Here is a 17,834-nt window from a genome sequence, read left to right on the forward strand (position 1 = left end):
ACACCTTGGGCAGTACAAGAGCTTGGCCGAGGCTATGCCCAAGATGGATGATGGGTCATGACTTTTCACACTTTTATAAGTTTTGGTCCATTTACATACTGGGGTTAATTGTCCAATTACAGCTTCAGGATTTGCAGTCCCATCCTCCCACATTGCTCTCCTCATTTCGCTGTTGTTTGTACTTTTTGGGCCTGAAGCTGCAACAGTGTCCTTGGTTCTCAGGCTGGAAAAGGATTGTTTTGTCTGACTAAACTGTGAAGAGAACTTGCTAATACTTTATATGAAATTCAGAGTTACACACTGAAGCAGTACAGAATCTGGAAAATATGAAACCTAAAACTTAAGGCATTAATGTCAGCAGCCTCATAAGCTACAGCTTGTCACAAGCAAGAGACAAATGCTTAGAAAGCTTTCACTCTGTTTGATCCCTGTAATCAACTTTATTTCCTCTACAGAATTCCAATTATCCCATTAAACAATGAGTCAGGATGCTTATATTGATACAGGTGCCTTAATTGGTTAATTTGTACTCATGTCAGCCCCAGCTAAGAATTTGTTTCCCTGAGGTCTCCTTAGACAGCCACAGCTCCTCCTAAGCCATAATGGTAATTCCTGGCAGGTGTAGTGCTGGAGTACAGCATTTAGGTGCACCCACAAGCACCACACAGCACACACTAATCCATGGTTAGCCATACATATACTTCCTGCTGAGCTTTTATTTTCTTCTACCTTGTAATTTCTAACCTATTTAGTTTTAATTATAAGCCTGCGATTATGCAGCACTGACCGTATGCTTCTAAAACCCATTTGCAAGAAAAACATCCTAATAATATTGCTTTTTTAGTAGCACTCCAAAGCAATTAAACACCTATTAGATGCCAGTGAATTCTGCTTTCAGTCTATCATATGCACATTTATTTGCATATGCTGTTCTGTGAGTGACATAATTTTCATTATTGACTTATGAGGATAGAAATAATAGACAGACTATTTACTAAACTGTCTTTAACTCTGCATCAACAAAATAGCCAATTAAATGTGTAACAATTTTCACTGACATAAACTGTGAGATTTTAAAGTCAAGGTGAAGGGAAGGACAAACATTCCTCTGTGCTGCCTAAGACTTGTTCTCACCATGGCAAGAAAACAGGTTATCTAGTCTTGTAAATCATCAGAGAAACCAGACAGAACTACAGGTAGATCTTAAAAAGCAATTTCCTAGGAAATCAGTTTTTCAGGACCAAGCAAATCTGCTAGTGAACTGCCAGGATTGTTATATTCCAGACTTACATCCTGATAAATGCCATGAGCATGAGCTTCTGCTATAGTCCCTAGAAGACAGTTTCCAAAGGAGCTATAGAGTAATTAGGTGCCCTACTCAAGGGACTGAAATAGTTGTTTCTCAACTCCATTTCTGGTTTAGTTTACTTTACAGATTTCATTTATTTCTCTCTGCTGATGTAAATGAAGAACTTGCCCTCTCCCATCCTTATTCTGCTGTATTAACAGGAAGTTTGCAGGAAGTTTGCTGTAGGAGGCATCAGAGTCATCCCTAGTCCATAGACATAATCCTGTACCTGCCAAAGGCACCAGCTTGTAGAGAGCAAGCTACTCAACCTGCATCTTTTGAGATGCAGAGTAACATTTAGAATGGGGGATGACTCTGCTTTTCTGTTCATGGGAATGTATCTCTGTTTATCCTTTCAGAAGATGCAGTCAGCTCAGATAAAGTAAATTAAACAAGCAGTTTCTGCTAATGATCTTGTGCAATACCTGTTTCAAATTCTCTCTGTTGTGGCTTGTGTGGTGGGATGATGCTGGCTGGACACCAGGGATGCTCAGAAGCCACTGTCACTCCCCTCCTCAGCTGGACAGGAGAGACAAAATACAGTGAAAGGCTTGTGGGTCGAGATAAGGATGGGGAGAGATCACTCACCACTTACTGTCATGGGCAAAACAGACTCAGCTTGGGGAAGTTAGTTTAATTAATTACCAATTAAATCAGAGTAGGATAAAGAGAAATATATCCATATCTTAGAAACATCTTCCCGTATTTCTGCCCTCTTTCCAGGCATAACTTCAGTCCTGTTTTTCTCTACCTCCCTCTCATCCAGTGGTCCAGGGGATGGGGAATGAAGTCTGTGGTCAGACCTTGTCTCAGCCAGTTCTCCCTCCTCAGTGGGATGATTCTTCACTCTTCCCCTGCTCCAGTGGGGAGTCCCTTCTATGGGAGACAGTCCTCCACAAATGGCTCCCAAGTGAGTGTGCAGAGCTCTTCCTCCCACACAGTCTCTCTCCTGTGGTGGATCTGTCTTGTAGCCATCTGGAATTGGCTCTGTTGGACTTGGGGAAAGCTTCTGGAAACTGCCCACAGAAGCCACTCCCAACCATGTAAACCCAGTACAGCTCAATTGTATGACCTGATGCCTCTCTGAAATGTGCTAAAAGCTTGGTATGCATATAATTTTAAATAATAACTAAAATTATGTAGTTTGACTGGAAAACTCCCATCAGTCCAAAAAGGTATCTGCAGATGATACATTCCAGCAAAGCATCTTTTTATACACACAAGCTGACAGGGGAAATTTGTCAGTGGTTTAGTCACCATTCAGCTGAATCACCACCAATCTCTTTTTAAAAATAGCTTGATTGCAGCAAGGGGATTCATCTCTCCTTTAGTAAATTAGATTAAATGCAATACAACAGATACTCTGCAGAGGTATATTTTGGGATAGAATAGAACTCTGTTTCTTCTTGTGGGTGTTGGCTATTTTATATTGTTTGACTAGTGTCTTTTATAGACTGGGGTGCCAATTGCTGCTATGCAGCAGTATGAAATAATGCCATTTCCAAATGTGCCAACTTCAGGGACACTGCTTCTGAAAATGATCACAAAACTAGTGAGTTTTCTACTTCTGGACGTAAGTGAACTGTATAAAACAAGTTCCTTTTCATATAAAACATAATTGTCACAAAAGAATAAAAGCAGCAATTAGGACACCTGTCTTAGGGAGGGAACCACTTAAGGCCCAGGATAAAGCACTAATTTCATCTAGGCTCCACAAAACAGCAGCTGGAACACCAAGCTCTTGAGCACAGAGAGCAATTTCTAGAAGATTCTAATATCTTTTGGAATTCTTATTCCTAATGAATTCAACCAGTATCCATTCCCTTCTTCCAAAAGATTCACTGAGACACTTGCACACATTTATGCAGTAGTATTTGGTATTTTGATTCCTTACAGTTTCATCTCAAAGTCCAAAGGCAGCAGTTCTCAGCTGGGTAAATTCCAGCATGTTCAGCATATTCATCACAAATATCGGAATTTGTGAATTATTGTCTCTTGGTGATTATATTTGTGAATGTGAACGAAATAGTCAGAAGTTTTTAATATCTCTGCTACTTATAAGTTTCTTCTCTGATTACCCTGGTATCTAAAAAGCTATGAATGCAAATTGAAGGGTTTTATTGTCAGGTGGGACACTTGTTGGATCTCTCTGGTTTTTTGGGCCACCGTTTTCATAAGAGATGGAGAAATTTTGTTTCTGTTGAACTCCAAGGATGCTTTTTTTCCCCCTGTATATCCATATTAATTTTCTACTGTCAGGAGCAGCCCTCCAGGTATCATGAGCTGGTTTTGTGGTATCACAGGCTTGAATTGCTGACCTTGCAATGACAGTGCTTGTGAGATCTCCAGATCAGTTTCATGTCATCAGGGAGCTGCTTACAGAAAAAAATTTTCAAACATTTGATTTTACATTGAAAGCAACTTCAAGTTTTTTTAAAGTTTACTCATTAATTGCTAGGATTTGCTTTATAACATCTAAAGCTGGGAAGAAACAGACAAGATGTTCTGGCAATTTTTGTTCATTCAGCTTGCAAAAGCCCCTGAAACAAATGTATACTTCTCTATAAGTGTTATCAATGCATATGTTCTCTAGGAATTGGAATAAGCCCAATGTGGCCACGCACTTTCCAGATAAAAAGGGGATGTCCTTAGAGCAAGGTTACTTACAAGCTACAAAAAATTTTTCATATTAAAACAAGCTGTTTCCAGACAGGGTTTTTGTAAAAGAGTCTATACTAGAAAATAGTGGGGAGTCTGAGCAAGGCCAGGGTTGGAGACATAACAGTTAGCTGTAAACTAATTCTATCCTTTCTATTTCTTGGGTTTAGACTGGGCCTATCCCAAGGCACCCTTTATAACTTAACAGGGCAGTGAAGAGTCATGATATTGAGACACCTGCATGGGCAGTGAGAGTGTGGGTGAGAGAAGCTGGGCTGCAATACACTGGTGGTAACACTTCTGTGTTTCCTGAACAAAACACAGAGCTTAATTTTCAGGGTCTGAATAGTTTTAAACCCTTCCATTGTGGGGAGCAGTAAACATCTTCCTTGTTATTCAGATATTTTAATGGTTCTATTAGCACTTGCCAAATTTTGTCCATTGTTCATTTCAGATATTTGCAGCCCACCCTAATGACTCTCTTACAGCCACTGTAATACATGTTGGGTGTTAATTGTTGCCAGTGTTCCATTGAAATTAAAGGTGATCACATCTGGGGCATTATTGTAAATGTATCATCATCATATGTGCCATAACTTCTGAGCTTTGGATGTGTGCTTTAGCAACAGTGGGATTATTGGCAGAATATGATGTGGAATAATCCAAAATGTTCATGCAGAGGCTGCACATCCTGTGTTCATTAATTGTTTTCAATCTCAAGGACTCCAGCTAATTCCCCACGGATTGGAACTACACAGAGAAATCCCATGACAATTAATTATTCATTTGTTTTTCATATGAAAACAATAATCTTCAGACTTAGTTAGATTTGATGTTTAAAATGGAAAGCTGAGGAAGGCTTTCCTGCTGATGGAAGGGAATAGCAAATGAAAAGCTTCCTGGAAGACTGCACATAATTTCCACATATTCTGAGCGCATGGTTTAGGATGATTTGTAGCAGCGCTGAGGGACAGCCACCACAGCAGAATTATCCACTCACTGCTCTTCACAGTTGTTGTGCAAAGGTGGCCTCAGTAGAATTGTCAGAAGCAAAACTAAAATAGATTTGAGAAGGTCTGAATTGATTGACTTTGACCTGGGAATGTGAAAAGGAATGGGACTGTGTTGCCAAGCCCATGCAGGAGGGAAACTCTAGCACTTGTCCAACTGACCGATGTGAAGCAGGAGTCTCCTCCATTCCCCAGCTTTCCTCCAGTGCAATCACTAAGCTGGAGGGGAGAGACACTGTTACCAGCTCAGGTCCCCCCTACAAGGCAGCTCACTGGGGTCTGACCACCCCATGTGTCAGGGAGGAGCACACCTAAGCCAGCATAGCAGACTGCAGGTTCTGTTTCTCTTTCAGCCCAACAAGACTCTGGTGCCTGGTGGTCTTGTAAATGGCCATGAAGTACTTGAAATTCCCAGCACTGTGCTCAGAAAGTCTTTCAGAAGATGAAAATATGGAGAGCATACAAACTGCTGAGGTTTGTATGTTGAATTGGTAGGGATCTCTGGAGCACAACAATGTATAATTCATAGCACCTTTTTTCCTATGCAAAAAGTTATAAAAATAGCAATAGACCTAGCAATCCCCAGGAGCAAGAAATAGGGCAAGGAAGGCAAGAGACTGGCATGTCTGAATAGGGAATTGCTGGTCAAACTAAAGGAAAAGAAGCACAGGCAGTAGAAACAAGTGAGCAGGGAGGAGTATGGAGATGAAGTTTGGTTGTGTGGGGATAGGGTGAGGAAGGCAAAGGTGAAGCTGAAACTGAACTTGGCAAGGAAGATTAGCAGAAGTTAACACTTCTGCAGGTGTGTTAACCAGAAAAGGAAGGTCACAGGGATAGGGTGAGGAAGGCAAAGCTAAAACTGAACATGGCAAGGAAGATCAGCAGGAAGTTAACACTTCTGCAGGTGTGTTAACCAGAAAAGGAAGGTCACAGAAGGTGAACGTCCCTGATTAACAGCACTGGTAAACTGGTAACAGTGGATGAGGAAAAGGTTGAGGTTTCTTGCCTCAATCTTCAATGGCAACCTCTCTTCCCACCCCTTTAGTGGGTGGAAACGAGGATGGGAGGGCAAAGTCCCTCCCTCTGTAAGTAAAGATCAGTTTTGTGACCACCTGAGGAACCTGAATGGATGTAAGTCTATGGGATCTGATAAGCTGCATCCCAGAGTCCTGAGGGAATTGGTGAGGTAGTTGCCAAGCCTCTCTCCATGGTATTTGAAAAGTCATGACAGGTGAAGTCAGGTAAAGTACCTGGTGACTGGAAAAGAGGAACCATTGTACCCATCTCCAAAAAGGGTCAAAAGGAGGACCCTGGGAACTGCAGACCTGTCAGTGTCACCTTTGGGCAGATCATGGAACAGATCCTCCCTGAAGCCATGCTAGGGAACATGGAGAGCAGGGAGGTGATTTGGGCTTCACCAAGGGCAAGTCCTGCCTGGCCAGCTCAGCAGCCTTCTGTAGTGGAGTGACTGCATCAGCGAGCAAGGGAAGGGACACAGATGTCATTTATCTGGAGTTCTGCAAAGCCCTGGACACAGCTCCCCATAACATCCTGGTCTCTAAATGGGCAAGAGCTAGACTCAGTGGGTGAGCTGTTTGGTGCAGAAGAAAGTGGTTGGACAGTCACACCTAGAGGGTTGTAGTCAACAGCTCAGTGTCCCAATGGACATCAGTGACAAGTCGTGCCCCTCAGGGGTCTGTACTGGGACCAGTGCCATTTAATATCTTCATTAATAGACAAAGGGATCAGGGCACCCTCAGCAAGTTTTCAGATGACATCAGGCTGAGTGGTGTGGTTGCCACACCTGAAGTACGGGATGCCTTGGGACCTGGACTGCCTCAAGAACTGGTCCCATAGGAATCTCATGAGGTTTAACAAGATGAAGTGCAGGGGGCTGCACTTGGGTCAGGGCACCCTCAGTATCAATCCAGGTTGGGGGATGAACAAATTGAGAGTAGCCCTACCTGGCAGGACTTGGGGGTGATGGTGGGGCTGGACATGAGCTGTCCATATGTATTTGAAGCCCAGAAAGCAAACTGTGTCCTGATCTGCATCAAGAGCCATGTGGCCAGCAGGTTGAGGAAGGAAATTCTGTCCCTCTGCTCTGGACACATAAGGCTGTCTAGAGTGTGCCTGAATTCCATTATTTCTGACTCTATCTGAATAGAAATTTGAGAGGTTTGTCTGCCAGCTGCCCCACTATGGAGAAATTTTTGATGGTAGCATAAGCATTTGTACATGTCTGTTGAATGTTTTGCATTGAAGTAGAGAGGATCAAGCTCACAATTTCACCTGTCTTCTGCAAATCAGAGCATCAGTATGTGTAAAGTGCTACGGAGAAATTTTTGCTGGTAGCATAAGGTTTGTACATGTCTGTTGAACACTTTGCATTGAAATAGAGAGGATTAAGCTCACAATTTCACCTGTCTTCTGCAAATCAGAACATCAGTATGTGTAAAGAAGAGTGTTCTAGAGGCTTCTCCATTTTAGTGATATTTTAATCAAGACCAACTCGTTAAGCAGAACTGGTCTATTTGTCTATTTACATGTGCTAATAGGAAAAAAAAAAAAAAGTTAGATTTAGCAATTGCTACAATTTATCTTCAGAAATGAGGATGCTGTGCTCATTTGTACTTTCTGCCCATAGTGAAGCATGTAGTGATTGCAGCAGGGCCACTCTCATGCTCCTGGGTTCAGAAATCAGTGTCCAGAACTGCAAGTGTTTTCCCAGTAGTAAGACAGAGAAGAGAAGAGAAGAGTTCTCAATCTTCTCAAAAAGAGACTCCTTTTATCTCCCCCTGCAAGGTGATCAGTGTTATCAGCTGATTTGAGAGCCCATTTGTGCCAGAGCAGTGCAAAAGAAACAAAGCATGACTGAGAGATACATGGAGTACAGTGCTTTCAGAGCTTATTTTTAGACTGGAAATAATGTTGGTTTTAATCTTCCTTGATGGCTGTTTTCAAAGGCACACAGGATGGACATTGCTGTTTTACCTGTCAGTGCAACCTTGTTTATAAAATCAAGGAAACATTTAAATGTACCAAGATTGTAGATAATAGCTTTCTTTCCAGGTTTTTTTGTTGTTGTTGTTGTTTGATAATTTTTTTTTTTGTCTCAGCTAAAAAAATTTTCAACTAACTATCTGATTAAATAGAATATGATATTTTCTTTGCTGAACACAGGGGAAGTATTGGTTTGGTGGTTTTTTTGGGGTTTTTTTGAAAGACCAGATTTCCTCTGATTCACAGAATCTGTGTAGAGGGTCCCTGCAGAAAACATGATACCACCTTTTAGAGTACTTGTACTCTTTATACAATAAACTGGTTATGTATTTCTTATTCAAATTCCCAAAGGAACTGGTATCTCCTTGGTGCTAAACAAGCTGTTGGGAGGTCTTTCTGTTTTCTTTTCTTGGTTTCAGGAAAATCTGGAGAGCTACATGTTGTGGTGGCAGAGCATGCTTTGCCACTGATTATCTGACCTTCTAGAGGCGAATCATTTGTCAGCTTCCTTCACTGGCTGAGAATGATTATTCTCATGGTTTCTCTGTTGAGCTGACTTTGTATGTTTCCCTTCAGTGTTTTGGGAGTGCATCTGAATCCGTGTTTCTATGCAGAAAAACCAGACATTTTACAATTCCTTGGGGTAAGTGTGATGTGATAATCTGTCCCTGTCAGCAGGGACAGAACTTTCAGTCCCTGGGAGGTGAGAAGGAAGAGGAGGGTGTGAAAAGTGAGGTGCAGACACTTTCAAATCTGGACTGTCTGTTTCTTCTGCTTATATTTGACTGGCATGGAGAGCACTTTTGGCTAAGGTGTGTGACCCTTAGGTCCAAGAGATGACTTAGAAGCAGTCATAAATGGCCAAGGCTTTAGGAGCTGCAGTTTTCTCCCTGACATGGCTGGGGAGGCTCTGTGCCAGGTGAGGATGTGTTCACCCAGGAGGGATCCCTTCAATCAGGACATACTGTCAGGTTAGGGCTGCTCTTGTTTGTTTGGCCAGGTAAAACTAGCTGGAAAAGGGGCTGGTTTGAATGTGCAGCAGTAGCTAAATAAGTAATTGAAGATGGGGGGGCAGTCCCTGGAGAATCAGGGCAGGTTTGGTTGTTGAAATCCCTTGCTAATGAAGCTACCAATGCTGTAAATGGCAAAGGGAAAAAGAGGCTCAGGCAGAGCAGCAGGAAACCAGAGGACAAACATGTTTTAAACCTTCCCTTGCTAACTTGGTAGATGGCTTTGATCATTTCACAGAAACCAATGGGGGAAGGAAATGACACCAGAGAGGCAAAAAAATCCATTTTATCCTCCTTTTTCCTCTTTTTCTAATGTTTTCTTCAATACAGCTATGGCAAAGGTACAGAACAACAGCATAAAAAAATAGAGACAGCAATTTCAAGAAAAAAGGAATGCACTGAATGCTACCTGCTGTCTACCCATTTCAGATAAAAAGTAGTGAGTCTCAATGCACATGTATTAATCTCAAGAATTCAAGTTTTATGTTGAACCGGTTTTTTCACTGAAATTTTGAAATTTGATAAGTTTAAGGAAAAAGCAGAGAGAGAGGAGAAACAGGCAGGGTCTAATCAAGGACTAATTTGTTTCAGTCTGTTATATACAAATATCACAGGGAAATGCCTTAACATAGATGTTTTATCAAAGGAAAGCCAATGTGAGATCATAAAACAAAAGATGAAAAATGTCTTAACAGAAGATTAATAGAAACATAAATAGTCTCAAATTTGCTAGAGGAACAAGGAAAAGAGCCTCAGATGAGACACTTAAAAAAAAGAAAATTGTGCCTAGTCATCTTGAAAGAAGTTAACTGCAGTTATGCCATGCAAGACAATCAACTCAAGTTGAAGCTTTTCTATCCCTTCCTTCTCCCTCATTGCTCTAGGGTTGGGATCCGACAGTCACCATCTGCCATTGGTGAAACAGCCCTGCAGAGGCTTTGCCAGGAGCTGTGATGTGTTGCAACTTCACAAAGGGTGAGGGAGGTCCATACCACAGAAGAAACACCCCCAAAACTGGGTTTGGATATCTCCTAGAGATCACAGGAATCAGAAATGGCAGTGTGGGGTGTTAAAGAGGAATTGGCATGGTGGAGGTAACCACATGAGTCACACAGCTCAGGGTGGTCAAAAGTCCAATCACAGTTTATCAGCACCTTCCTCAAGGAGGCCAGGAGCTGATTGTAAATCAGGAACATGTTTTTCTAAAGGCTCTGGATGAGTTTTTCTTACATAGCAGTTTAATTGCTCATCTCATCCCTACCTGCCTTCAGCCATCTCTGACTTAAACAGATGGACCCTATTTTTAGGCTCTTTCACCTTACTGCTGTTGAGCACCCCTGAGACAGTGATGTGCTCCAGCATTTTGGGCTTTTCTGTGCTTCAGATCCCAATTTTTTAGAGGTTTCAGTAGAAGCAGGTGGTAGTTTTCTGTCATATCATACTCAATGGACAATGCTTAATATGCCACAGAGTTTTGATGCCTACCTCTGGAAAACAAAAAGGAACAGACCTTCTAATCTGTGGAATCAATACAGTAGCCAGCTCCTAGGATGGCTCACAGTTTTTATATGGCTGAGTTCCAATTCCATGCAGCTTTATTGTGCTCAGGTAATAGGCACTAGCACCAAGGCCTGCTCCAAAGTCACCTGAAGCCATTGGAAAGGCACTCTTGATCATACTGCTTTGAAGAGTTGCCCCCATCCATGTCTTTGTCTCTCTCAGTCCCCATGTCTTTGTCTCTCTCGCAGCCAGAGAGGACAAGAAGTAGCTCTGGCTGAGGGACTGAAAGCACCAGGAGCCCAGGCAGACCTGGAAGCAGCTCTGTGATGAGAAGCAGGGTTTGCTGTTTCAGACTGTGTCACACAGGCAGTGGGCTGCTTTACTTTGACCTCAGCAGATGATTTCACATGGACCTGACCTGCAGTGGCTGGACTTGAGTAAGAAACTTTGAAGTGTGGGGGCTTTCTGACACCTTTTACTGTGCTTTGAAACAAATCTATTGTATTGAAAAAATGTATTGAAATCTATTGAAAAATCTATTGTATTTCTTTAGGAAGTCAGTGTTTATTTTCTTACTCAGGTAATTATGTGTGATTATAAGCATGCCTCTATAAAATATCACAAGAAAAGAAATTTAGTTCAAATACTATAAGGACACAAATATGTAATACAAAAATCACCAGGGTGGATTTTCAGCAAGAGTTTTGCTTATTTTTTCCTAGTGAATACTCTCTGTAGTTCCTCTCAATGGTGGTAACTGGTTACATTCATTTATACGTGTCAAAAGGAAAAATATGGGGAAACTTTTTAGTCAGCTGTACAAGAGTATCTACTGATGGTCTTTATTTGGTAATTGAGAACAAAAGAGAAAAACCCAACCAGATTGCTAGATCTCCATGGGAAGCCAAAGAAGCTACAAAGCTCATTGTAACAACATGCCATGACTGGAGTAGAAGCTGGACATAATACAAGCAAAAGAGGTTAAGAAGAGAGGTGAGAATCTGTATTATGTTGTCATGGTCAGCAGCTACATTTATATTTTGATTTATATTGCCTCAAAACCTAGCTTCTTGCTGATATTGGAAAAATATCTCTGTCGCGTCTTTTCTCTAACCAAAGAAGAGCACTTTTCTCTGACCAAAGTGTGACCACATGCCTAACATCTCACGAAACAAATTCCCACATTCTCCCTTTCTTCCCCTTGCTCCTCCCAGACACAGCCTGCCAAGCCTGTCTTATTTCCCCACCCCCAGCCCGTACAGTCCAGCACCTCCTGGGGTCCTGCAGCCCTGCTCTGTTCCACTGCAATCTTTTGCCAAGCTTGTCTCATTCCCCCACCCCCAGCTCGTACAGTCCAGCACCTCCTGGGGTCCTGCAGCCCTGCTCTGTTCCACTGCAATCTTTTCCTTTCCCATTCCTTTTGCTCAGCTCTGCTCTGTTCCACTGCAATCTTTGCCTTTCCCATTCCTTTTGCTCATCCTGCTCTGTTCCACTGCAATCTTTTCCTTTCCCATTCCTTTTGCTCAGCTCTGCTCTGTTCCACTGCAATCTTTGCCTTTCCCATTCCTTTTGCTCATCTTGATGGGACTCCAGCAGCATTGCCCCTCCTGGGGAAAGGCCTCATCATGGGGACTGCAACACAAAATGTTTTCTGTTCCTCTCTTTTCTTTACTCTTTGGGGGAAACTAATTTAATAATATACTCTGCAAAGCCTTCCTGAATATGGGGCCCCAAAGCAGCACAGGCATTTTTTGTGCCAAAACCCCCTGTGAAACTCAATGCCACTTGGATATACAGCTGCTCTTGCCTTAGAACTCAAGGCAGGACAGCTTTTCTATCAAGGTGCCATATCCAGAATCACAACTAACATCTTGCACTTCCCACACCAGCGGTCCCTTGAGGCTTGAGGAGGAAACTGGACTGTGAATAACGAGGTATCTGAGCAGTTGGTGACTCACTGGAAGTCCATGGTCTGAGATATTGACAGTCTGCCAACAATTTTGTCATGGTTGTCAGTGAGAGGAAAGATAAGAACAGAACCACAAAGAGGTGTTGATTTTTAAAGGTCAGCATACTTGTGGTTCAAAGTCACCCTGGGAGCGATCTTCTGGATTTTCACAGAGATTCACTGATAAAAGGAAAACTAAAAAAAATGTGGATTATGTCCTTTTAATACAAAATACCTATAAATTAGTATTCTGAACAAAATGGCTCAAACTTAGCTGCATATTCTTCTTTGTGTTTCCAATGTGGAAGTTATCTTGAACTTCTAAACATTTCTCATCGTAGGAATACCAAATTTATGGGAATATTTGCTCGTGCATTTGATTGTCTCTCATCCCAAAGGTAATGTAAAATAAGTTTATGCAATGGGATTACCAGGAAGAAACCAATAAGCCCCATTTGCTTGTAGTTCATCATCTGTATTGAGGAAGGTGAGAAAGCCCCCAGAGTTAACAGATGTCTGAAAATCATGCTTTCTTTTTATTGTAGTCTTACTGATCTTTACCAAGTTGACAAAATGACATTCAACTGGTAAAAAATTGCTAGTAATTGTGTGAATTAATGCAGCTAATATCCCTGGGGTTTTCATTTGACACAAAACAAATTTAACAAAAAAACAAATCAAATTATCCTCAATATAAATGAGTTATAGCATTTCACAGTGCTAAAACCCCAGAAAAAAATGGAAGATTCTAAACCAGCTAAAAAAAGTCAGAGCCCGTTGGGAGAGCTGTAGGTCCCTGAACTAAAGATGGTTAGATGGAATAATTTATCCTCCAGGTGAGTCTTTCCATCTCTGACAGCATCTGTCTCATTTGTTATTTCTCTGCCTCCTACTTTATCTGGCTCACAGATGTTACCCTCCCTGCATTTTTGTGAACTTGTTAACACACTAAGATCTTTTCCCTTTTCATGTCTTGTTCTGTTGAATTACTCAGTCAAAAACATACATTAATCAAGCCTAATTTTTTCCTTTTGCTCCACAGATTCAGGCAGTGATTATTGCTTAAGACACCATCTCTTTGAAGAGTATATTGTACGATAATGCAGTAATGCTCCATTTCAGGTAGGTAGTCCAGATAATATTTTAAATATTACTATACTGTTCCTAGCTTGATTTTTTTTTCAGACTCAAAGCAAAATCATTAAAAATATCTTTTTGAATATGGGCAAAATAAGAATAGATCTCAAATATAAGCTGACATAAGCCCATTTCATCCATGCTGGGAAATTCCTCACTTTTTGTAGAAAGTTTTTCAACTTTGTGGCACAGCAGAATTAAACTTAAAACTCAATCCTTCCTTGCTGCCATTGCATCGTGCAGAATATCTGCTCACTGCAGTTGTGGAGCTGGCTTCTGTTAAAAAGACATTGTTCATCTTCATACTTCCTTGCATTGAATAAGTCCCTGGCACTGAGACTGAAATACAGAAAAGTAATGTGTGAACTTAAATTGTGCAGGTGAGAGGACCACTCTAATACTGTCACTGGGTTCTTTCTTTATGATTCTTTGAGAGCTTTGTGATTTTCTTAGCTCTTCACTGCCTTACATAGACGATATTTTATCAGTAGAGGAACTGATGCAGAGCCCTTCTAGAGTTATCCTGACTTCATTTAGAAAAAAAAAAAAAATAAAGGCTGTAACTTTTGTTAAGGAGAAATTCAGCCTGTCCTGAAATACATTTTTCTATAGCCCTCTGAATTACTGCAAACCTAATTCAAAGAATATGGCATTCTTACTTGTATTGAATAGACTTTTTCCTTTTTTTTAAATCTTAAAAATTTTAGAATTACTTCCCTTTTTTTCTTGGGAACTTATAATGATAATATTTGAAGTGGGGCACCATTTAGCTAGATGGTGACTGCAACAGTAGCATTGTTTGTTAGAATAAGCTGGACTGATTTACTGCTTTTGCTGCCTATTTTTATCCTCATGAACTTGTAACACCATGCTGAAGATGAAAAGTGAAACTCTTGGGAAAAGAAAAGTGGTTTTCTGTTTTGTGGTTTTTTGGTTTTTTTTTTCTTTCTAAGAACATGGTACACTTAAGGAAAATGTACAGGAGTTGAATGTTCTGTAAAATTTCTTAGAAAACTGTATTTATGTGGCTCCAAAAAGGGACTCCTTGACCTGCATCACTTCCTCATGACTAAGCAACATTGTGCCATAGTAAGCACATATCAAAGGATTTGTTCTTAGCCAGATCCTCCTCAGCTTGTCCACTGCTCCACTTATTGATCTTCTTGTCTCTAAAAGTGGTAGCAAGTCTAATAAATTCACACTTCAGCCTTGACGCAACGCAACAGAAATCTTTGTCCACCACAAGATGCAAAATAATTGAACCCAGGCTTCCAGACATCTGAGTAGAAACATGGAGTGTTCAGAATGTCTCAGCATATTTAAAGTTTTTGGTTCTTCACCAACTAAACCCTTTACTTTATATGTATTAAGTCAACATGTAAAAGAAACCAATCAACCACCACCAAAAAAACCCACCAGCAGAAAAAAACTCAAGACTTTTAATTTGTAGATGGTAGTATTCATATTCCTTTGAAAAATCTCCTAATAGCATCGAGCAATCCAACTCCTCTAGTTTTTGCGAGAAAAAAAAGAATAGAATATTTAATAAATTTATTGTAATAGAAAATTTGCCTTGTCTTGCCTCATTGTTTTTTGGTTGGCTGGTTGGTTTTGTCTTGGCCTTTCTGTGTTCATGGTATTTTCTTCCTTAATCCTCCTTAGATTTAGGATTAGAACTCAATCCCTACACTAGGTTCAGAAGTTTGCTGAATTAATCTGTTGTTGCTTGAATCCCTGAAGTGCGTTCTATTTTATTATGGAATGCTTAGGAATTGCTGAAACTTCAGTGGAGACTCTTAATGAGAAGCTGGAAGTCCAATGATTAATTAATGTATTGTAGTCTCTTTTACTTGGTTTTAATTCTGTACCATTGCCTGGGGGAACGTATCTCTTAGGTTGTCTGGCAGCAGCCTCATTATTAACAGAAATGGGCCATAACTTCTTCAAATAAAATATTTTCATTGATCTTAAAAGAGAAATTTTAACTTTGAGCACTTTATTTAGTTTCATAGCTTTCTTTTCGTCCTGTTGTTCTAACAGTGGGACCCCAAGGTCTACTCCACAAGGTCACACCACTTTGTGCTGTGCATCATTAGGGCTTGCAGGTCAAATACACGTGGGTCAGGAGCTACACAGCTGTGAAACTCAAAAACAACAGCAAATATTAAAGTTTAAGTGGATGGCATTTGTCCTCAGAGGTCACTTGGAGTGAAAGTACCCAGTGCCATTTTGATTCTGGAGGGAGCATCTTTCTGATACCTTTCCTAAAGAAACCAAACAATTCCAATATTTGACCTACAGTCACTGGAGCTTAGGACCACAGACAGTTTCAGATGTGCAGCTTACACACAGATCTTCTTGAAATCAAGAAGAAAAAGGACACTCAAATTAGGCCCAGTGGGCAATTTTCAAAAGGCAATCAAAACGTTCAGAATTATTTGTTGGTGTCTGATCTACAAAAATCACCAAAAGCTACCAGCTGGCATTTTCTGGCCATGGGAATGGCTGTAGGCATGCTAACTCTACTAGCCCCAGCACCAAGAGCTGCCTTCTGTCTAATTAAATCCCATTTTAGTTTCAGGAACACATGGATTCACTTTGTGTTTTGTGAGACTATCTGGATTTAAAATATATATATAAATTAGTCACTGTAATATGAATTTGCCTTTTTTTTTAATTTTTGGAAAAAATTGTCTCTAGAATGAAACAATTGCTGAAAATTTTGAAATACTGTATGTAACAGTTTTGAGTAATATTATGTAACATTCAGCTGAAAGATTGTGACAAGATGCAATGATAAGTGGGATGTAAGAAGAATAGGATTTGGTAGGATAGGAAATGCTAGGATAGGATAAACAGAATAGGTATTTCAGAGTGCCCTGAAAGAACATACTCTTCCTAAGGCTGAAATCTGTACTCACATGGGCTGGTGGAATAGCAATATGTATTCTAGATAACCACATTAAATCAAAAAAACTTTGCATTTCTGAAGGGTGTGTAAATTGCTGTAGGCTATTCAGAGATTTGGGGTTATTCCCTCTGTCTTATCAGTTCTTATTTTTTCCCCTTACTTATTTCCCCACTAATTTTTGTCTCTGATACTTCACATTAGGTCTTTGTCTTCACTGTCATTGACTTTTGGAGTTGTTTATTCCCTGTAGTGTAAACTGTACTTATGGGAAGGCACCATCATTCCTCCTATAATATGGAAAAATCAAATCAAATATACCAGAATATTTTTGTATTGGATAGTCTCACTAAGGCATTTAAGAAAGAAAGTGAAGGGCAAGTTGAAAGATCTTTAGTGGCTTGACCCAGAAGCTTCTAGGTGCCCACAGCACAGTGTGTGTGCCTTTGCTGCATAAAATGGATCAGCAGTCAGAGGCACCAAAGATTGGCTTTGACTCATTTCTCTCAGTTATTTCTCACTAGGTTCTTGCAGGTCACTCATATTATAATTTGAATTTCAATTTCTATGATTTAAAAATGATCTACAGACCCATATGATCTACAGAATCAATGGATATTATAGACATGTTTAATAAAGGAGAAATTGTATCAGTACTTGGAAAACTATGAAAAAACGATCCATTTCCTGCACAGATCTAAGATTTATTGTTTCGACTAATGTCTGTATGAAGAGAATACATATATATGTATAATTTCTCCAATTACTTCCAAACTCTTTTGCTGAATTTCACATGGAGATAGAGTACATAGATACACAATTTTTTAAAAGGTTTGAAGTTGAAAAGTTGACTAGGAAAAAAAGGCGGGGACCAATAAGGGACAGACTAACATGAGCACATCCTCAATTGCACTAGGCAGACCACCTCTGAAATAAGTGCTTTGGCTGTTTCAGCCAAGGGAAAAGGATTGGTCAGAGCACGGTTTGTTAGCAAATTCAGCTATAACTCATCTCTAATAAATCAGGCTTTGCTTCTTCTATTGGTCTCAGAACTGTTTGTTATATGTTTATTTTAGGGTCCTGTGCCTGCCATAAATCTGGGGCTGTTTATCAGGAAGTGACAGTGATATATTGGTATGACTATGTTGGCTCCCACAAGTGGGACTATAGACACTCTGAACAGAGTTCATGTTTCCTCTTTAAAAAAAAAATAGAAAAAAGAAAAAAGTATCACCTATCATAATATTCATCTGTGGTCAGAGTCCATGAGTGGGGTTTACTCTTGACCAGAGGGGCTCTGAAAGAGCTAATT

General features: G+C 40.4%; 1 long non-coding RNA gene across 4 annotated transcripts in view; it reads left to right on the plus strand.

The window, feature by feature from the left end:
* The window catches only part of LOC120504751, a 222,994-nt gene that overhangs the window by 179,928 nt on the left and 25,232 nt on the right, over positions 1-17,834 (plus strand). For 3 of the 4 annotated variants that reach the window (XR_005628107.1, XR_005628110.1, XR_005628109.1), the window contains one exon: positions 13,520-13,782. This is a non-coding gene — a long non-coding RNA (uncharacterized LOC120504751). Of the gene's footprint in view, positions 1-13,519; positions 13,783-17,834 lie in introns of those variants that run through there. The other variant, XR_005628108.1, reaches the window with a different exon arrangement.

Source organism: Passer montanus, unplaced genomic scaffold, assembly GCF_014805655.1.
Source record: "Passer montanus isolate IOZ18808 unplaced genomic scaffold, ASM1480565v1 scaffold3, whole genome shotgun sequence".
NCBI classification, from domain to species: domain Eukaryota; kingdom Metazoa; phylum Chordata; class Aves; order Passeriformes; family Passeridae; genus Passer; species Passer montanus.